Source organism: Chenopodium quinoa, unplaced genomic scaffold (genome assembly GCF_001683475.1).
Source record: "Chenopodium quinoa cultivar QQ74 unplaced genomic scaffold, ASM168347v1, whole genome shotgun sequence".
In the NCBI taxonomy this organism is placed as follows: domain Eukaryota; kingdom Viridiplantae; phylum Streptophyta; class Magnoliopsida; order Caryophyllales; family Amaranthaceae; genus Chenopodium; species Chenopodium quinoa.
The window spans coordinates 5012096-5023178 of record NW_018745024.1 but is presented as its reverse complement, the minus strand read 5'-3'; the positions used below and the strand labels follow the sequence as shown (position 1 = coordinate 5023178).

At 35.4% G+C, this 11083-nt stretch overlaps 1 long non-coding RNA gene across 1 annotated transcript; it reads right to left on the bottom strand.

The window, feature by feature from the left end:
- Positions 1 to 4409: 4409 nt before the first annotated feature.
- LOC110708980 lies at positions 4410 to 5740 on the bottom strand. Its single transcript, XR_002508816.1, has 2 exons — positions 5457 to 5740; positions 4410 to 4954 (listed from the first exon to the last, which is right to left on the bottom strand). It is a non-coding gene; the product is annotated as an uncharacterized LOC110708980 (long non-coding RNA).
- Positions 5741 to 11083: the final 5343 nt, after the last annotated feature.

Genomic DNA, 11083 nt, shown 5'->3' with positions numbered 1-11083 from the left:
AAATTTAAAATCAATTCGCAATTTGCAAACGAAACTAGACTAAAATTAAAAAGTTGGACAAAATACTCAATTATACTAAATCGCAATTAGCAAATTACAATATGAGAAATATTGAATTGACACTAGGAAGAGGAAGCATGCGACTAACCGGAGAGGAGATGGATGGCGCAACGGCGACCGATGAAGACGACGAGGGTTTGATATGAAGTTCTGAATTGCACTGTTCTGGCCTTCGTTTTTTGTCTTTTTTTTGTGACGATGAAGAGTATCGAGTAGCAATGTTTGTAAATAAGGAGTGATGAATTTTTTTTTTAAGGAAGGAGTGATATAATTGTTTATTGTGTTTTTAGGTGGCAACAACTTATTGTACTACTTTTACTAAGGGTTTTTATATTTCCGTACCAAAAAAAAACTTATTATATATTAAGGGTTTTAATTCCTTTTTAATAAATTTTAAAAACAGTAGTAGCAACTACCATGTTAGTTGCAATATTAGTCGCAATTTTTTTTAAGAAATTGTTTCAAATTTGTTAACCTTAGGAACTGCAATTTAGTCGCAAAAAGTTGTAAGAATGTCGCAGATTAGCGACTGCATATCAACTATTATAAAATATGTTGCAAAATTTGCGACAACTCATTTTTTGCAGTCGCAAAAATAATTTTTGCAACTAATTATTATGGTAGTCGCAAATATAGTTGCTAATTAGCGACCGCATAGCAACTACTGCAAAATCAGTTGCAAAATTTGCGACTGTTCGTCTTTTTCAGTCACAAAAATAATATTTGCAACTGATTATTATGGTAGTCGCAAAAATCAGTTACTAATTCATCTTTTTCTTGTAGTGGCGCATCAATTCCTAATTTTTTTTAAATGATATATTTTAAAATTTGGTATATAGATTATAAATTTATCTTAAAATTCAATAAACAACCCGGGCATCGCACGGGGCACAAAACTAGTATATATATATATATGTATATATTATTACCAATCAAAGTTTAAAGCATTTTTAATGAGTTATAATGTTAATAAGAATTATATCTAACTAGCATTCTGACTCGTGCAATGCACGTGTTGTTTGTATAATGTAAATAATTATTTTTTAATATATGTATTTTGGAAAATGAATAGTTTATAAAGGAGAAGAAGAGGTAGATAATTGTAGAACATTTAAGTTGGTGGAAAGTGAGTCAAACAACACTGGTACATGTATTGAAATAAAGTTTTTTTTTTTTTAAATATGAGAAAGGGGATTTAAAAAAGATCAAATGAGGTGATATGTGACATTGTTAAAAAATGAAGTTTACATGTCGCATCATAGGGATGATGACAACATTCATACAAGTATAGATATAGATTCAACAGATTATTTTTGTAGAAATATGTATAATATTTGTATAATATGTGTATAGCTATACTTAGTGCAGGGGTAGATTTTATTGTTGTCTGTTTCTTTCCTTGACAGCAGCCATGAGCTGTAGCTTTGTCTTGTAGTGATCAAGGTGTGTATATATTAATGAGAAGCAGATCTTTCTAGGGTTGAGATCCCCTGAAATTATTCTTCCGCCTCCATTCACTAACAAAACATTCTTGCTGAACACACAAAACCAAATACACTCTGATTTTCTTCATGGTATCAGAGCTCACCAGGTTGTGAGATTGAACAAAATTGAAGCTTTTTGAAATGGAAAGTTTGAATCTAGCCAAACACTGAACCGAATATCAAAGTTTTAATCTTTGATCTTAAAAGTTTAAATCTGTGAAATAGAAACACATAATGGAGGGTAAGCAAGTTATTCCTTATGCTTATCCTTATTATTTGGGAAGCTCGGAAAACTCGAACACACCATTGGGAACGATTGTCTTCAATGGAAAGAACTATGTCAGCTGGAGCAAAAGTGTGAGGATGGCTCTAGGGGTAAAGAACAAACTTGGATTCATCGAGGGTAAGATATCTAAACCAAATGTTTCTTCTGATGATTATAATCAGTGGATAAGGAATGATTGCATGATTAGATGTTGGTTATCTGCTAGTGTAACACCACAAATTGCTGAACAAATGTTGATAGTGAACTCAGCTAGAGAGTTTTGGACTGAATTAGTTGAGAGATTTGGGAAGTCAAATGCTCCTTAGATCTATATGCTTAGGAAAGAATTGAATGGGTTGAAACAGAACAACATGAGTGTTTCAGAATATTTTGGGAAGCTTAAGGTTGGATGGGATCAGCTTAGTAGTCTGGAAGGAATGCCTGAATGCACATGTGGTATTTTTAATAAATGCACATGTAATGTAATGAAGAAGTTGTTGGAAAGAGAAGAGAAGAAAAAAGTGATGGATTTCTTGATGGGATTGAAAGTTGGTTATGAAAACTAGAAAGAAAACATCATAGGCATGGATCCATTGCCTAGTGTTAATAGAGTACATCAGATTGTTTTACAAGTTGAAAAGCAGAAGGAAATATCAGGATTGGATGAAATAGGATAAGAGGTAAGTGCTTTACTAGTTGCTAAGCCATTCCATGGAAATAGGCAGAACAAGCTGCTAAGCCATTCCATGGAAATAGGCAGAACAACAATTAGAATCACAGGAATAATTATCAGAATGGTAATTATCAAAGAAGAGAGACCAAGGAAGAAAAACAAAAGAAGTGATGTGAAAACTGCAAAATGAAGGGACATACAATAGATGGATATGATGCTTCAAGATTTATGGGTATCCAGATTGGTTTAAGAACAATCCAAAGGGAAAGACATGAGTGAAATATGCTGCAAATGTGTCTAGAATAGGACAGTGCATTGAGGATGATCCTCTTAAATCATCTGAACAAGGACAGTTGAGCAATGGTGAGAAACCAAATTCTGAGATGCTGAACGCAGTGGTGCAGCAGGTAATGAAGGTGATGAATCAGAAGCAGCAAGGTCAGGTAAGCAGTTCAAGTAATGCAGTGAGTGTGAGAAATTTTGCAGGTATTGTCTCAACCTCAAATGCTTGTGCACTTTATGAGAATGTGGATAAAAGTGGTTGGTTGATAGACTCAGGAGCATCTGATCACATGGCTAGTGATAGGAAATTATTTTGTGATATAAGAAATTTAAGAAAGCATGTTAGTATTGGAATGCCTGATGGAACAATTAGAAATGTGAAATAAATGGGAACTGTGAAACTGAATGAACATATAATTCTTAGAAATGTGTTGCATATACCTGAGTTCAAGCATAATTTACTATAAGTAAGTAAGTTGATGGAGCAAACAAAATTGAAGCTGATGTTCACTGATTATGGGTGTCTATTTCAGGACCCTTCTAGTAGAGAGGTAGTTGGATATGGAGAGAAGAGTGGAGGAATTTACAAGCTAAGGCTGGACAAGAGGTCTGAGAGAACAGAAGAAAGAAGAAATGGAGTAGAGAAGGAGCAGAATAAGGCTAATGTAATTGCTTGTAAGAAGAAAGTTTTGAGTAGTAAATCTAGAGGAAATTTAGATTTATTACATGCAATATTAGGACATACTTCTTTATCCAAGATGAAACATTTGAGTATTTGTGATTGTAATGGGGTCTCTGAATATTTTTGTGATACATGTTGTTTGGCAAAACACCACAAATTACCTTTTAATTCAAGTTCTTTAATTGCAAATGCTATCTTTGATTTGGTTCATATGGATTTGTGGGGACCATATAGAACTAAGAATGTCACAGGGGCAAGTTATTTCCTCACCATCTTGGATGATTATTCAAGAGTGACTTGGACTTATTTGGTGTCAAATAAGGAACAGGTTAGACAGGTGCTGCAAATGTTCATTGCATATGTGCAGAATCATTTTAGTACTTCTATTAAAGTGATAAGAAGTGACAATGGGACTGAAATATTTCAGTCTGAGTGTTCCACAATAATGAAAGAAAAGGGAATTTTGCATCAAAGGAGTGTTGCAGGAAACCCTCAGCAGAATGGGAGAGTTGAAAGAAAACATAGGCATTTGATAGAGACAGCTAGGGCAATTAGAATACATGCTAGGTTACCTAAAAATATGTGGGGAGAGTGTGTGCTAGCAGAAACTCATGTCATCAACCTGTTGCCTAGTGTAGTATTGAAATGGGAGATACCTTTTGAGAGACTGATGAAGAGAAAGGCAAGATATGAGCATCTGAAAGTTATAGGGTGCCTATTAGGCCTGTTCATGGATCGGATATCCAATCCGAAATGTGATTTCGGACCGGATATCCGATTCATCGGATGTCAGAAATTGAATTCCAAATCCGATCCAAAAATTTCGGATATTCAATATCCGATATCCGAAATCATTTGGATCGGATATTTCGGATATCCATTATCCAATGTTTAATGAAAACTCAAAATTTTATGGTTGTATTCGTGTAATCCTGTACAGCTGTACCTGTTGGTCCTGTACTATTTTTTTTTTTTTTTGAAAAACCTGTACAATAATTGTAGTAGTCTTTTTTGCAAATTAAATTAATTAAAAAAAACCATTAAATAAACTTCTCAAATACAAGCAGAACTGCAGTAGCATACTAGCAATCTTAGTGCATTACAAATCTAACTCCTCAAATTAAAAATACCAAGCTTAATAAAGTCTCAATATTACAAAGTTTACCAAAGTCTCAATATTACATTTTACTAAATAATAAAAACAGTAGCACAAAAAAATAAAAAAAAACAGTATCAATAATACTACCAGAAACATCAATTTTACAATACAAGCATTTTGATCTTTCAACCCCATTTTTATTGATTTTCTCAAAATGTTCCCAAATCCAAGATCGTTTTTTTTTTTACCTTTACTTGGAGCAGCTTCTTCATTTGGTCTTTTATTTGAATTAGGAACATCTTGAACTTCTGGTTCAAATTGTGGAGTTGGATTTTCTGGAATTTGTGTACCTTCTTCATTCAAAGGAGTGGCACTATCACTTGTCATATCAACGGTTTCATCCATTTACCTACAATTATTCACATACAATTACACTATAAGAATCTTAATTCTCCAATAAAAACTTAAACTCACATAATTATGTTGAGGAGTATAAAGCACTAAAGCAGTAACAAAAAATAAGAATTTGAACAAAAATTAACAAAGAAGCAAGAAATTCAGAAAATAATTAAGCAACAAAAAATAAGCACGAAATTCAGAAAATAAGCAATAAAAATTCAACAAAATTAACACAAATAGATAGAAAACTAGATGAGTGAGATGACAAATAAACTAGCAGAAAACTACAAACAATAATTTGACAAAAAATTAACACAAATAGATAGAAAAAAGTCAGATAAAAAATCGATATTCCAAACAAATACTACTAGATCGAAAATCTAACAAACAACCGATTTTCCCAACAAATAGAACGAAATTTAGATAACAAAACTAAATTTACAACACATATTAAAATAAAATTGACAGGCAAACCACCAAAAACATCAAAACAATGAATTCGAACTACATACCGGAGAGGCGGAGATTAGCCGAGCAAATACGAGTAGTAGGAGATCTGGGCGAGTGTACTGAAGGAGATCTGGAGCATGGTGGACTGGTGGTGGGGTGGGGTGGCGCCGTGGCAGTGGGGTGGGGTGGTCGTAACTCGTGGCAGCTTGAGGCCTTGAGCGGCTGAGCGTAGAGAGGGAAAGGGAAGAATTTAGGGTTTTTAGGAATTTAGTGAGAGAAAGTGAATAAGGTAAAAGGTACTGAATAGGTTGTCTATTGATTATTAATTTTTTTTAATAATATTTATTTTTTTAAAATAAAAATATATTTAATTTCAATATTTACCCTGTAAATTATCGGATATCAGTTCGGATATCCGATATCCGATATTTTTCGGATATCGGATATCCGTAAATTTAGAAATCAATATCCAAAACTCGGATCGGATATCCTAAAATTTGGATCGGTTGCGGATCGGATTTTCGGATTCTCGGATAGTTTTGTACAGGCCTAGTGCCTATGCTATGCTAGTAACAGGCATAGAAAAAGGGATAAATTTGTTGCTAAGGCAACTAGATGTGTTCTGATTGGATATCCTAGTGATCAAAAGGGATACGAAGTATTTTATCTAGAGTCAAAACAGATATTTGTATCTAGAGATGTAAATTTCAAAGAAAATATTTTTCCTTGTAAGCAAAGTGACAAAGAAAATGCTGAAATTCCTAGCAACTGCAACTGCAAGAAACTGGAATTTACATAAATTGGGTGTAAATAATGCATTTTTGCATGGATACTTAGAAGAAGAAGTATATTTGAAGATACCAGATGGATATATGAATGGAATAAAGGATAAAGTATGCAAATTAAGAAAGAGTTTGTATGGGTTGAAGCAAGATTCAAGGTAATGGAATATTGAACTCAAATCATTTTTGATAGAAAATGGTTTCAAGCAGTGTAGAAGAGATTACTCCTTGTTTGTGAGAACAGAAAATGGTAAAACTTGTATCATCTTGGTGTATGTTGATGATTTGATTATCACTGGTGATGATGAAGAAACAATTGCTTCCATGAAAAGAAAACTGGATAGTGCCTTTACTATAAAGGATTTGGGATTCTTGGGGTATTTTTGGGAATTGAGATAGCTCGAGGTGAAGGAGATACAATTAGCAACCAAAAAAAATATGCTCTAGACATTTTCAGAGATAGTGGAATTGAAGGATGTACACCATGTACGTTTCCTTTTCCAAAGGGAGTTAAGTTATCAACAGAAACAGGAGAATTGCTTGAGGATCCTGAGAGTTATAGAAGATTGGAGGGAAGGCTGCTATGTTTGAACTTGACAAGACTTGATTTGTCCTTCTCAGTTCAACAACTAAGTCAGTATTTGAGTTGTCCTAGTGTGGGGAATAATTTCAAGCCTTTAATCCCACTAGCTTGAACCCCACTGTGATCATACACTAAAGTACGGTGGCGTCCAAAAGGGAAGAAGATAGAGCAAAAGAGTCGCCAACAAGTTTTTTAGGAACTTGTAAACTGTTCATAGGATCAAGGGTACACCCCTTAACGATCCAAGAGATCGTCAACTCCATAAGGTCTAGAACCAAATAAGGGTTCGGGGACGAAGGTAAAAATCCAACCTAATAGAGATTGAACCTGCCCTAATAATAGGTCTCTACTTTATTCTGATCGTATTCATGTGCGCTTTCTGACTAACATGCAATCAATAGGATTAACCCTAAACCTGTTTATCTATGTTGGTTGAATATTAATGCACAAATAAATCTAATATTGGCGATCACTAGAAATATAATCACATTTAACCTTAACAAGATTATTAATTATCTTATTAAGCGTGATTACAAGTATCAATTCCCTTTAACATGCATAAAAGGTGATCAAGCAATAAAGAATAAATATCAAGCAACAATAATAATAATAAATAAATAATGATAATAATAAATTATAATAATGATAATATAATTATAATCATAATAATAAAATTATAATCATCAAAATAATCATAATAATAATATTCATAATAATAATCGTCATAAATAAAATAATAATCATCATCATAAATTATAGTCATTATAATCATAATCATGTTCATGTTAATATTAAAGCATAATAAAAATAGCAAGATCCTAGGCATGATACTAACAAGATTAATAACAAACCCTAGCATGTCACTAAGCAATAAAGATCAAATCTTTAACCCTAACATGATACTAACAATCATGAATATTAGGAAGAAAATAGGAAGCATCACAACAATCATATTTAATATTAAAATTACCCTAGACATGATACTAGGAATATCATAATAACAATATAAACATGATTTCTACATCATAATATCAATTAAAACCATTAAAACACTTACTTTGATGCCTCGTACCTCTTTCTAATAACAAAATACAAACGTTAGTAACTTCAAGGAAAATAATAAACAAACAATTAAATAAAATAATTGAAAGAGAGATTTGGGACCAAACCCTCAGAAATTAAAACCTTTCACGTCTAAGGCGAAGGCAACTTCGAATATGGCTAGGTGTTTCTAGATCTTGTGAATTCGGAATTTTGTATGTAAAAAGCAAAGTTTAAATGAAAAAGATTGAGAGAATGGTAATTAAAACTGATTGTAGGTGAATGACGAGAATTGGTGATGAATGAATGAATGTAGATGAATCAAAACACAGTTTTTAATACGATATTTATAGAGAAAATCAGCCAAAAAGATAAATTAAACAAAACAGAGTCTGACGCACGAAAAACAGAGTTGGCGCCAACCCTGGCTAACTGGCGCCAGGCACCAACACTGGCGCCAGGCACCAGGCCTGGTTCCAGGCGCCAAGGCCTGGGGTTAGGCGCCAAGCCTGATTTTAACGCGTTTTCGAAAATCAGATAAATTTGCCGTACTGGAGGATAAAATCATGTAATTTCCACAAAAATGCTATTTAATTTTGATTAAAACTCTGAAAAGTCAACAAAAGTCAATTTATCAATGCTAATTGAATTAGGAATGAAAAGAACCTTCTAGAAGATTCTAGAAGACTAAAACCATTCCTAATTGCATTAGAAATGATAAATCATATTAGGCCCTCCCCTAGATCATTGGGCCGCATATAAAGCTCAAACCGGGCCCAGTTTAGTAAATTGGCCATAACTTCCTCAATATTCATTGGAATTGGGCTTATAATATATCGTTGGAAAGGTCTTTGCAAGCCCCATCCAACTACACTTCTATTGGACTCATATCATGGACAAACCAAACTAGATTGGCTGTTTTCTTAAAATAAGTTTTCAAAAACAGAGAGAAGAGAAAAGAATTAAAACTTTCCGCAACACTAGACTTTCCACACTTTTGCTTCATTCGATTATGATTCGACGTGAAAGGTACTCATCACTGGGTTTGGTTTTGGGGAGACACAAATGGGTGTCTACAGAAGCCCCCACTTTGACTGAGTTTGGAGAAATGCAAGTTTCGAAAACAAAAGTCAAAGTATCGATAGCGACGGAGAATGATTCAGAACGTTCTGCGATCCTAAATCAATCTTATAACGCCGGTACCTGCAAAACTAGCATTAGTTAAATAGATAAAAGAGTTAAGAAACGCGTATCTTTCATCGTCGAGAACACGTCTCTATAAGTAACCGATTTCTTTTTTATGACCTCTACAAGCTAGAGAATGTCATCCCGCTTGAAAACTGCTACGCCTGTAACTGCTTCCAAATTTGAAGACTGCTTCGCCTGAAACAATCCTCCTCCACCATGATGATATTCCACGTCCAAGGGAATACTATCGAAGATTATTTCTCTTGAAACAATCCTCATCTGCATTGATAATATTCCACATCCTAGGGAACACCATCGAAGATTATTTCTCTTGAAATAATCCTCATCTGCATTATGATCATCTTCCATGCCTAAGGGAATATGATCGAAGACAACTTCGCCCGAAATTACCTCTAGTTGTTCGTGACAATTCTCCGCAAGCTAGGGAATGTTGTCGAAGATATCTTCTCTTGAAGTCATCCTCATTTGATGCGATAATTTTCCAAAGATAATTACCGAAGATCCACGCCTGTCGATCTTTAAAAGTTCGCCTGAACTTTGCTTCCGCCATGCCTGTACGTCGGCGCTTCCGTTGCTTTGAACCTGTATGTCTGCGCTCTTTTGCTCTTGAACCTATATGTCCGTGCTTTTTGCTAATGAGCCAATGCTTAGGCGCTTTAAGCTAAGTGAGACGATATTTTATCAGGTCGATCACTTTATGTAATCAAGCCGATTACTGAATCATGTCAGATTGCTTAGAGGGGCTAACTGGCGTACCAAGGAACCCAAACATATGTTGCAGAAGGCTAGCACAATCTCATCAGGTGGCTGGGTGCTTTGGAGCCACTGAAAAACCTTCAGCGCCACCTTATTAGCATTAGCGCCAGGCGTTGATATTGGCGCCAGGCGCCAAGTCAAATTTGTGACGCCAATGCATATGGCTTGGCGCCAACACGGGGATTTCCTTAAATACCCCTTTCCTCTTCATTTGCTGCTTTGCTCGTCGCGATTTTGCTCGAAAGAAAGTTCGAAAACTTCAATTGCTCGGTTCTTGCTTGTTTCTCAACCGAATTCGCTCAAATTTGTTGCAAATCAAAGCTCTTTTCATCTATTTTTCCGATCTATGTAAGTTTTCTTCAAACTCACATTAGTTTTTATGGATTTTTGGCATGTTTATTCACGAATTTCATGAAAATTCGAAATTTATAATGCTCAATTTGCTTTGTTTTTCAAGTTTTATGCCATGAAATTGCTTGATAATGTTTGTATATTGCCTTGGGAGTAATTTGAGACTTGCTTGACTCAATTTGGTGAAGAAATGAGCAATTTGCCATTGTTGGACCTCTTAAGGTCGTGAAGAACAATGTGACTCGTTCTTGATATTTTTGCTAGCAATTCTTGTCCAATTTGTCACAATAATCACTATAGTGTTTCAAGAAATTGTTTGATTGCTTGAAAAATGTTGTCATGCTCAATTTGAATTTGTGCTCTGTTTTAGTACTACGTACTCTGTTTTTGCGAACATAGTATTATGCGGCTAGGAAAACATTAGATACTATAGAACCTTTATTCATGATAATTCTGCACAATGTAGCATGGCTAGACAACGAGGCTCGGGTTCACGGTCCCGAAACACTAGACGGGAGCATGAGCCCGTAGAGGATGACATTACGCCTTCCACTTCACTCGGTCGGCTTCCGGTGTGGGATGAGTGGACCCTGTTCTTCGCCCCCGTCCACCACATTTCTGAAAGGGTGAGACAGGGCATCGCGCCTGGGAGGACATGGTATCACGGCTCTGGCTGTGATGGTTTGGGCGATTTGTACAGGATATACATCGCCAGGGATCTTGAGACGAGACTCCTTTGGGAGTCTTGCGGGCTAGCTACTCTGTTCGAGACCTCTGAGGCTATGGTCGCCTCCAGCGGGGGTCATCATGTAGTGCGCGCTTTGGTGGAGTTCTTCTGGGATACCACCAACACCTTCCATTTCCCCTGGGGCGAGATGATGGTCACCCCTACGGACTTCAGTCTCATCACAGGACTGGAGTTCACCTCTATGCCACTGCCATTTGACAGTGGAATCGACATCTTCTC